Source organism: Adiantum capillus-veneris, unplaced genomic scaffold (assembly GCF_014529385.1).
Source record: "Adiantum capillus-veneris isolate H3 unplaced genomic scaffold, ASM1452938v2 Hic_scaffold_260, whole genome shotgun sequence".
Lineage (NCBI taxonomy): Eukaryota > Viridiplantae > Streptophyta > Polypodiopsida > Polypodiales > Pteridaceae > Adiantum > Adiantum capillus-veneris.
The window spans coordinates 28,260-40,071 of record NW_028221392.1 but is presented as its reverse complement, the minus strand read 5'-3'; positions in this window follow the sequence as shown (position 1 = coordinate 40,071).

The following is an 11,812-nucleotide window of genomic DNA, read 5'->3' as shown; positions in this document are numbered from 1 at the left end:
TGCATAGGCAATTTCTTCATTTTGTGTAGAATTTCTGTCAGTGCCATTTTCTGCATAACAAGTGCCTTACAATTTTCTACGGTTTGTGCTATATAGCACATGTTGTTCTCGCTCCATTTCTCCTCTTTTTGGGTAGTTTTCACATCAAGTGCAGCATTTACCATGGCTGACAACAACACAGATGTGTTCAAGATGTTTGTTGTTGCTAAGGACAGGTTGGATGGGGACAATTACCCTATGATGGGCTTATATGATACAAAATGTTCCTGTGTCAAAGGACATGTGGAATATTGTGGAGGGCATTGATGTACATCCTGGTTCTGGGGATGTAGGCGATGTTGAGGATGTTGCGGGTCTTGCTGCAAGGATTATTGCAATTTGAGTTGTTTTGCCTACGACAGAACAAGCTCGTTGGGATGTAAGGATGCACAGGCTCATGCGTTGATTGCATTGTCTATGAAGTGCACCATTACTCCTCACATTCATTCAGCAAAATCTGCAAAACAGGCTTGGGATATTCTGGCTGTTCTTTATGCAAGCCGTAATGAGGCAAAAATTGCTTTGCTGCGTAAAGAGCTAGAATCGAAGATTATGCATGAGGAAGATGATATGGACACTTTCCTTGCTGGTGTCAAGGATATCAATGAGCAACTTATTTCTGCAGGTGAAGTCATTTCAGATAGTTCCCTTCTGCAAACTATTATCGATGCCTTACCAGATTCTTACCAAACTTTTGCTAGTACTTGGAGACTTATGACCCAAGGAAATCCTGAAGTTGTCAAGTTTGATGGATTATTGTTGGTATACTTGCAATGCCCACCTCTCTCAGTTTTTCCACCACAATATATGTTGCACAGTTTGTAAAGCCGATGGCACACATATATTTGGTGGATTCCAGCTTTACACGCTGATGAGATCTCTATTTGTGATCGTGGATGGTACAGAGAAAATTTAGGGGCAACTTTGGAGGCCTTGGGGGCGGAGGCCCCCGAGACTTTTTTTTGCCCTTTGTCGAAATATTCCTTTTTGCCGAAATATCTTGGCCTGACGACGACCGAAAGACAATTAGAAAATGACCGTCCAGTGGCCGGTGGTCGGTGGTCCGAGGTCTTTGGCCGGTGGTTGATGGCCTGTGGTCTTTGGCCAGTGGCCGGATTTCCTTGGCCGGTGGCCAATTTCTAGGAGGACTAGTCTACCCAAAAGCATGGGCGCATGGGAGAGTCCTACTTGGACTTGGATATCTAAGGGCGGCTGCACATGCGCGTTTAGAGGCTCCCTTACATCTATATAAGGAGGCCTTCTCATGAGTAATTGGGTAGAATGGTGTGCACACTTAACGCACACGACACATCCTTGTGTAAGGATTGTTAGTCCCTTGTATTCCTACTTGCTCTAGTTGTCTAAATCGCCATCTAAGCTCTACCTTGAGAGCGCATGGGTGGATGACGCCATCACTTTGTAATAGTGTGCTAATCTAAAGTTTTTGATTTGCCACTAATCTACTTTGCATTGTATCTCTCTCTACTCTCCCTGCTACTAGATCCTTATTGTATTCCGCATTTCTTACATGGTATCAGAGCACTAGGTGCTTGTAGCTAAGAAAGTACCAGAAGTACTTGTATTACTTTGTAAAATCAATTATGTCGGCGTCTTCAAGTGTTGTTGTCGATGCTACTCAGCTTCGCATTCGTCCACCAGCATTCGCCGAAGGAAAGCTTGATGGCACCAACTACACATTGTGGAAATTCAAAATTTTTGCAATTCTGGATTCACATGAATTGTTGGATATGGTTTTGGGGCCAAATGGTGCAGACCCGGAGCCACTGCAACAAATGATCCAGAAAATCCAAGCGTTGTAATTCCCCCGGATGCTACTCTTCTACATGCCTGGAAAAGAAGGAATGCAGATGCATTATGCGCCATTGTCATGTGTGTAAGTGATTCTATCCTCACTTTGATTTAGCATACCACTAAAGCACATGAATCTTGGAACATATTGGCTCGCCAATATGAGGTGCACAATCACACCATAATTCAAAATCTGAAAAATCAGCTTGCTGCTGAGAAACTTGCTGATGGAGAGAAAGTGGAGGCCTTTATCAAGCGGATTAAGGACCTCCAAGATCAATTAGCTACCATTGGTGTGGCCATTTCTCCAGAAGATTTAGCTCGGTGCTGCATTCACATACTTTCGGCGAGATATGATGGTCTTGTTATGGCACTCAACACTCAGGTTCGTCCAACACCTCTTATGTTTGAAGAACTGAGTGCAATGTTGCTTGAAGAGGAGCTGCGACTCCGAACCAGGGATGGTGGAGTGATGATGCCTTCACAGCCAATGCAAAAGGCAAGGGGACTATGTCAAATGCTTCTAAGAAGAAGCCCAAGAAGAGGAAATTTTCAGGTAGCTGTTTTTACTGTGACAAGAAGGATCATGTTGTTAAAGACTGTAGAAAGAAGAAAGCAGACAAGAAGAACAGCACCATGAAAGCTTCTTGGAAGGAAAGAGAATCCGCCAACAATGCTGAAATAGACCTTGAACAGGGCCATCATAGAAGAGGTATGCTCATCAGCACAAACTCCGCTTGTTGATGGTTCTTGAATTCTAGATAGTGGTGCATCTTGATATATGACTAGTAAGAAAGACTGGTATAGTTCCTGGAAGCCTCTACAGGAACCCATAAGTGTAATTGTTGGGAATAATGCCAAATGTCCAGCCGAAGGATCTGGGACAATGTCTTTTTTAGCAGCAACAGGTGAAACTAAAGAGCTCTCTAATGTGTTGTACGTGCCTCAAAAAAAGAAGAATTTGTTGTCCATTGCTGCAATCATTGATCGTGATCTTGAAGTCCGTTTCAAGAAAACTGGAGCAGAAATCTTGGATTCTAAAGGCAACATAGTGGGAAAGGGTGTAAGGCACAACAACCTCTACGAACGTTCTGCACTTACGGTCACTACAGAAAAAGGTACAACTCAATTATGGCATGAGAGATTTGGTCACTTAAGCATTGTTGTGCTAAAAGAGATGCAAAAATCTGGGATGGCGGCACACATGCCTCAAATCTCAGATATGAATGAATTTTGTGAAGCTTGCATGATTGGCAAGCAGCAAAGAAAGGCATTTCCACAAGAGAGTAGTAATCGAGCCCAATCTCCTCCAGAGTTGGTAATCGAGCCCAGTCTCTCTGTGGAAAAATGTCTACATCCGCTTTAGGTGGATCTTTCTACTTTTTGCTGTTAGTTGACGACTTTAGTAGAAAGATGTGGGTGTATTTCATTCGTGAGAAGTCTGAAGCTTTTGGAAAGTTTAAAATGTGGCAAAAGCTTGTAGAAAATGAAACAGGAAAGAAGGTGAAGAAGCTTCGCACAGATCAAGCAGGAGAATTCATCTCAAATGAATTCAACAATTACTGCAACGAGCATGGCATAAAACGACACCTTACTACATCTTACACACCACAACAAAATGGAGTGGTGGAGTGTCGCAATCAGACGGTGGTATAAATGGCAAGGTGTATGCTCAAAGCCAAGGGTATGCCAGATTCCTTTTGGGCCAAAGTAGTAAGTACAGCAATGTACATTCTCAATCAAAACTACACAAAGGCTTTGAAAGGGAAAACGCCTCAAGAAGCCTATTTTGGTAAGAAACTTTCAGTCTTGCATTTCAAGACATTTGGGTGTTTTTGTTATGCGCATATTTTGATTCACAAAGAACAAAGTTAGAAGCCAAAAGCAAGAAGTGCGTATTTCTCGGATACAGTAACGAGTCTAAGGCTTATAGACTCTATGATCCATAGGCAAAGAAAATACTCACCAGTCTGGATGTGGTATTTGAAAAAGGGCCACATACGGTGGAGAAACCAGGTTCGTCCACTTTCTCATCAAATGAAGAAATAACTCACCATGTGCCACACCAAAGTTAGGTTTAAAAATCAAGAGGAGGAGTTGTCTAATGATGACTCAAATAAATCTAACCAAAATGTTGCAGCATCACAGGAAAATCCACTACAAAGTGGGCTCAACAGCTTTTTGACGCTCGAAACCCTCAAGTTCACAACCCTCATGAAGAGGAGGGGGTTTGCGACGGTCAAAGTCTAGAATAGAGGAGCAAAGGAGAGCCTCCGAACATATCGTCAACATGGCTCTCATGATAGAAATTGTGGGCTTTGTGAAGGAGCCAACCTCCGTCGATGAGGCCATGGCTAAATTAAAGTGGAAGGAAGCGATGCAGTATGAATACGACAGCATCACAAAGAATGACACTTGGGAGTTAGTGGATTGGCCTCCAAAGAAGAAAGTCATCGGCACAAAATGGGTGTACAAGCTCAAGCATAAAGCTGATGGCTCTTTGAAAAAGCACAAAGCCAGGTTAGTAGCACAAGGATTCTTTCAAGTCGAAGGGTTTGATGTTAGTGACACCTTCGCTCCCACAGCTCGAATGAAAATTATTCGTCTTGTGCTTACTCTTGTTGCTATCTATTTATGGGTTATTTACCAAATGGATGTTGTGTCTGCATTTTTGAAAGAAATTCTCAAGGAGGAGGTGTATATTGAGCAACCACCACGGTTTGAGACGCCCCATTCAAAACAGAAGGTTTGTAGATTGAAGAAGGCTTTATATGGCTTGAAACAGTCTCCAAGAGCATGGTATGTCAGAATTGATAAGTTTTTAAAAAAACTTGGCTTTTAGAAGAAGTGCTTATGAAGCAAATTATATGTGCTTAGAGAGAATGGAAAACAAGTCATTATTATCTTGTATGTCGATGACTTGATAATCACAGGTGACCACAAAGAGCTCATCCAACAAACTCGTGAGAGTTTGAGTTCTGAATTCGAAATGACAGACTTAGGTTTGTTGCATTATTGTTTGGGGATTGAGGTTTGGCAATCCTCAAAAGGCATCTTCATCTCTCAACAAAAGTATGCAACAGAGATCCTAAAAGCTTTTGGCATGATGGATTGCAAACATGTGAGCACTCCAATGGAGGTAAATGCAAAACTCTCCATGGAAGATTCTTCTCCCTTAGTCGACATTAAAAAGTACAGAAAACTTGTGGGAAGCTTAATTTTCTTGTGCAACACTAGGCCGGATACTTCTTTTGTAGTAGATCTTTTAAGCAGGTTTTTCAACCAACCAAGAGAATCTCATGGAAGGCAGGTATGCGAGTTCTTAAGTATATCAAAGGTACTTTGGGCCATGGCATTGCCTATGGCATTGGAACAAATACTCTTAGTGGGTATTGTGACTCTGATTGGGCAGGAGATTGTGACTCTAGAAAGTCGGTTTCTGGATTTTGTTTCTCACTTGGTTCTAGAGTGTTTTCTTGGATCAGCAAGAAGCAGCAAACCGTCGCTCTTTCTTCAACAAAAGCAGAGTATAAAGCTGCTTGTGAAGCAATTTGGCTAAGGCGAGTCCTCATGGACTTAGGTGTTTCTCTTCATTCAGCAACAACACTTCAATGCGACAACCAGAGTTGCATGGCGATTGCCAAGAACCCCTCTTCCATGCATGCACAATGCATATTGAGGTTCAGTATTATTATGTTCGAGAGCTAATTGAGGATGAAATTCTAGAGCTAGAGTATTGTCCTACTGAAGATAATTGGGTACATATATCTTCTATGGAAATTTTGTGGAAAATACGGTCTTTTATTGATCTTCAGGCGTGATTGCAAGCTAATTGTAGCTAGAGAATCCATCTAAGAAGAAATATGCCTACTTGCATGCCACTTGTTCTAGAACATGGTCAATGATAGTAGGGGATAATTGTCCCTTATTGTGGCTGCATTAACCTTGTCTAAACTAGCACACACTCCACGTTTCCCATTCTTCTTAGGCTCTACCACAATTGGAGATACCCAATTGGTGTGTTCTATCTCGTATATGAACTCAGCTTCCTTCAGTTTATCAATCTCTTCCTTAATGCGCTTATCAAACATATCATTATACGTGTATAGTCTTTGTCGACTAGGCTTTGTATTAGGTTTTCATGGGATAGTGTGCTGGCATATTATTGGATCTACTCCTTTTAGGTCTTTATATGACCAAGAGAACAAGTCCTTGTACTCCATGAGAAGATTTATGAGCTTCTCTTTTTCTTTCGGACTCAGATCAGTTGCTATATAGGCCCTTCTCTTGGTTCTGCCGAGTCTATCTTCTTTGAGTCCTCTGGATCATCATATGACTCCTTGTCCTTTCACTCTCCTATGGATTGTGTCATCACTACCTTTTTATCTTGGATAGTGAATTTTATGTAGTGGGAAGGCACGCTCATCTTGTCGTCATTTTTCTCATCTTCTTCTTCACCACTCTCTATTTCCATTGTCCACACTTCACTCGGAGTTTTCTTAAGCTCTCTATATTTATTCTTTCTCTCAACTTTGGTCCACTTAATTTCTTCAAATTGGTCTAGTCTTGGTTCTTTTGTTTTCTTGGCTTTTTTTCAGTTTCAGACTTTCGAGTTTGTTTCTCAATTTCTTATGTTGTCTCGTGTCTTTAAATCCTGAGCTCTAGAGAATATTGTTGAAATTATGTCTAACACAATCTTTAGTTTTTATAAACATCAGAAATTGTGTTTTACCTCTTATTCTAGGCATCAAATTCTCTCTACCCATGTGCTCAGTTCTCTTTTCCTTATAGCGTTGTTGACGTCTAGGTTTTTGATTTGAAAAGTCATAGAATCTGACATCCGTTATTGTTTGCTCTTGTTCACTCGATTGTTAGAGAATTCATTATCTGCGTCATCATCTCGCTCAAGATGCTCTGGAGAATCATAAAACAATTCCTCTTTGTCTACTTCCACTGGTTTATCTTTTCTCGGTTGTTCCGAGACTTGTTCCTCATCTTCTCCATTTATCACATTAACCATATAGTATGGAACCACTTCATAACCATCTTTGTCGCAAAACTTTGTTGTGGAATCATTTGAAATAGCACACACATCTAGGATTGCTAGAATATGTGCTCTAGAGTTTCTTCAGAAAGGGTTCAAGAATGTATTTCTTATCTTCAATCGCCCTTTATAGAATACGCTCTTCTTGTTTTAAGATCCCGCAATGAGATGCTCTACACATCCATAGCTCCTTTGGCTTACCTAACCAAGCTAGAAGCTCAGATCCTGCTAATGTAGCTGAATCAAACTCCTCAGTTGGGTTTCCGTTCACATATTTGTAACTATGGTCTTTAAGGTTTATGCACATTGTGGTTTCCATGTGCCTAAGGTATGTATGATCATAACCCCAATCTTGGACCATCTTCAACTGTTGTATGAATGGTCGTCCAAGTATTATGTCGTAGTTGTTCTTCTTGTCAAAATCTACTATAGCAAAGGTATGCTCATACTCAATGCCACAAGAAGTAACAACTACCTTCTCTAAAAGCCCTAGGGGTTTCTCCATATAACCATCTGCTAATTGCAACTTCATCCTTGTGACTCTCAAGGCAGGTTTTTCTTCCATATCTCTTTGGTTGCAATGGCCACACCTGCTCCACTGTCAAGAGTTTCCATGGTTGTAACACCTTGAAATTCAAGGGGAAGCATAGTATTGCCATCCTCACCTTCACAATACTCTCCTACCTTGTTTAAGGGTACTAGTCACGTGTGTAACTGAGGCTTTTCTACCTCTCTGATCCCTTCTTGCATCTGTGAATTTGGATCTTTTACATCAAAACTTTTCTAAGCTTTTTTTTTATTGTTGCCCACATGTTTGGTCGTATTTGGAGAAGCTCAGCTAGCGTAATGGTGCAAGTCATAGGTGTAGTCAATATGTCTATCAATTCTTTAGAGTCCATCACCTTTTTTTAGGAGATTCTTTGTGATGGGATTGCTTTTACATCAGACTTTGCTTCATAATCTCCCATGTAAGATGGTAAGGTTCTGAGAGATCAAGGTTGGCTATCTAAAGAGCTTATAGATCCTATATCTCCCCAATATGAATGAATATACAGATATGCTTGAGATCCTGCCTCAAATTCCTCAATAGGAGGAATTTGCTCATTTACCTTGTTTGCTTCTCGTGTTTGTTTCCAAAGTTCATCTAAGTCATCGTCTTCTCCATATAACTCAGGTATGATAGGTTGAAAACCATCAGAGGCATGATCTATGGTATTCATCACTACTCTTGGCTTTTCAATTAACATCTAGGATTCTGATTCAGCTTTGGGAATCTCAGTTATCTTTTCAGGCTTGTGTCTTGGTGGGACCACTGGTGTTGGAGCTGAACCTCTATCCAACCCTCTGGTTTTCTTCTCGATGGCTCTAACAAAGCTTGGGCTCTTTTGATCATCTTCTGACACATCTCCAACCTTTCTTTTCTAACTCAACATATGGGTATGTCATCCATATTTGTTCTTGAGTTTGGTTATTCTTAAGTCGTGCCTCATAATCTTCATAAGTGCGTCTAGAGGCTCATTTACTTTTTCAACTAGTACGGATTCTCCCAAACTTGCACTTTTTGGTTCCTCATTATTCTCAGGCTCTACGACTGCTAGTCTTTCCAACCAAGGACTATTTTGATTCTCAAGTCTTTTTAATATATCCCTGGTTTGTTTGAGCGCATTAGCTAGGGCTGTTTGTTCACGTTCCTTCCTAGTTTTCATGCATGCTTTCCTAGCCTTCCAACTGTTCCGTTCACTTTTTGTTTCAAGACTAGGTGCATCTGTTCTATGTTCCTCAATTATTGGTTCTTTCATTTCTTTTTGAGCTTGCGCTCTTGTGACAACTTGTATAGGTATCATCGTTTCATTTTAGAACCACTACTGGATGGGATTGCCTCTAATATGTTCAATGTTGTTTTCACTATTTTATTTGGGTTTTTTGGGTAATCATTAATCAAATGAATTATGCCACAATTTGGAATGTATGCATTCACTATAATGATCTCCGTATGAGGACAATCTTTCATAAGGTGGTCACCACCATACTTGTAGCACGGTATTAATGATAGTCGAGGCGCTCCTAGAGCCACTCTCTATTGATAGGCATGCCGTTGTCATGCTAATCCACCATTGTCTATGAACAATAATGTTCAAATCTCATCTAAGCTGTGTCTACCTTCTCTTGTAGCATGCGCTGCTACTGGTGGCCCAACATTCCCAACCATGCTCCAAGGTTCTGGTGTTTTTTTCTCTTTGGGTGGATAATATTTTGAACTAGCCATATATCCACTTGGCTCTTTTTAATTTGTGGGCATAGGCACCAAGGCTTGTTCCTCCAGTTCTTCTACAATGGGTGCATACCTAATGCCTATTGGTCTTGCTCTTGGGAGAGGTGGTTGTTGCCCAAGATTGGTTGTGGCCGTTCAACGCCTGGCAAATTTCCTGTTGTATACCTAGGCATTGGTGGTACTTGAGGAGGTGCTACTTGGGCTGGTGGGGCATACTGTCGCTCTCTCTCACATATCCCTTGTTGTAGTAGCACTCTTTCTTCGCATGATTTGTCCATTTTTTCTCGATGGCACACCACTAGGTTGCTTAGAATGTGGCTTAACAAATGGGCTTATCATTTTGATAAGTTGCTCTTGACTTACAACTGCCACACTCTTTTGTGCTGATTTTGTGGACTTAGTTCCACTACGTTGTGATGACAAATCATCATCTAAGTCTTTACTGTAGACAGCACAATTGTCTACTAAGTATAGGGCTTCTTTGGTCAACTCATTTAGAGTTGAGCTTTTTTTCATATGAAGATCCTTCTGAAGGTCCACATTCCTCAGTCCTTGGATAAAAATGAGCATTAGCCCTGAATGGGTCCACAATTCTTCTACTGGACAAAACTTCACGTAGCGTTTCAGTCTTAAAGCCGCTTTTCTAACCAATTCTCCCTCTTTTTGCTTGAACTTATGAATTTGCAAGACCCTATTGTGAGCTATCCCTAGACCCTATTGTGAGCTATCCTCTTTGAGTGAACTCTCCACACATTCATCCAAATACCTCTTGTATGGTCTTGAAATCTCTTCTCTTAACTGAATCAATCTAGGTAGCTACATCTTCCTCTAAGGTGAGTTTTGAGGGTTGGGCAATAGCTATCTATTTGAGTGCAATGTGGTGTAGTCATCTGAGAAGGGATTTGTAGATTTGTTAAGGGTTTCTATGAGATTTTTCTTCTCTTCAGAAGCATGTGCCAACAATTTTGGCATTATCACTCTTCCTACATCTCTCCTACATCTTCTGGGATAATCCGTACTTATTAAAAGAAATGATAGGGGTTCCAGTTGCAGAATCATATGAAAACAAGTACATGATTTTGTCTTTGCTTAATTCATTCACATTGGGTTCCATGCAACGGTAGTAAGAGATGACTCTCCCATCCCCATGCTTGTAAATCCCAATATTTTCATGAATTGTAGCCACTCGCACTACTCTCTTATCATGAATGTAGAAGGCTCCAGGAAGATTGAGTTTAGGAGGAAATTCTTGGATCTCCATAACCAAACCATCTTTTCTTTTTAATGTTGTCTCCTCATCAATTGTAATTTTTTGGGTCTTTGACAATGAGGTAGTAGTTTCTCTCTTCTTCGCAGAACCTATCACCATCCCTGTTTACTAGGATTATTGATAAATCTCTAGCTGGTTGTTCTTCAATATAGATTAATTGACGTCCTCAAACATCCACATACACTAGGGCTCCATGGGCGTTTTTTTCCTTTAGGAATATTTCGTGTATTTTGGTATGTTTAAGGGTTTTTGGGAGGTGCTACCCCCCATAGTCCCTTGTTGTTGGAAGCCTCCAAGTTGTTGGTTAGCCATCCACTAATATAATTCTTTGGAAGAGGTGTCAGTAACACTAACTTCTTCTATAATTGGTGCTAATGGATCTATCCTTACTTGGTTCACACTCTCTTCTGTCAACACTAAGCTAACCTGATTTCCTACCACTCTCCGGTCTCTTTGAAGACATCTACTAGATCTCAAATTCATCAAATTTTTCACACAAACAACTATCAACCCAAACCTCTTACCTTAGAAGTCTGCTTGCAGTTTCTCTTTGCTTTACTTTCTTTCGAACCTCTTTCTCAACTTGTTAAGTATTTTGCACTCCAAAATGATCACCAACTTGCAGGATCCTTGGTTCTGGCTATCTATACAAAACTTTTGACTCTGTCAAAATAGTGATTCTCACTTTAGTACTCTACAGTGTTGATTGGTATATCTAGAGGATTAATCCCAACCAAACAACTGTATATAAGGACTTGATTCCCTATGTGAGTCTATGCAATGATCTGAAAAGACAGAAGGGATCCTAGGGTCACAAGGAAGGCTCTTGGCTAGTTAAAACCTATGTCTGGCTCATATATATGCCTAGAGACTTCATACGTGTATGATGTCTCTATGCTCATAATTGGCCCAAAATTCAGGTTCAGACTCTCCTCGTTGTGCTCTATTCACCCTAAGTTCTTCTTTGTGATTCTGACACCCCTTGACAGATTTACACCCCCAGCTTCTCTGGGAGGTTATCTAAGTCAAAGATGATCCAGATTGGATGAAACTTGGTCTCTAGGATTGTTTTGTGGATGACGAACACTCTTGTTGGCCCTAACCTCTAAACATGGCCTTCAGCATGTATGATGTCTTCTGTATCAAGATGAGGTGAAACTTACTCTAGAGGCCCTCCACCACACAAGCAACTCACAACATCTTTCAAAACTCAATTTCAACACTTTTTGTGCTATTAGGTCTCCCCAATCTCACGAATAAAAATTCTTTCAAAACATATTAACTGAGTACTGAAGGGCGAGTTTAGGAAATGAAAAGACAATCAAGGTGGAAAGTCAAAAGACATATGAAGGTTGAGAGTCAAAAGACCTTTTGTGTT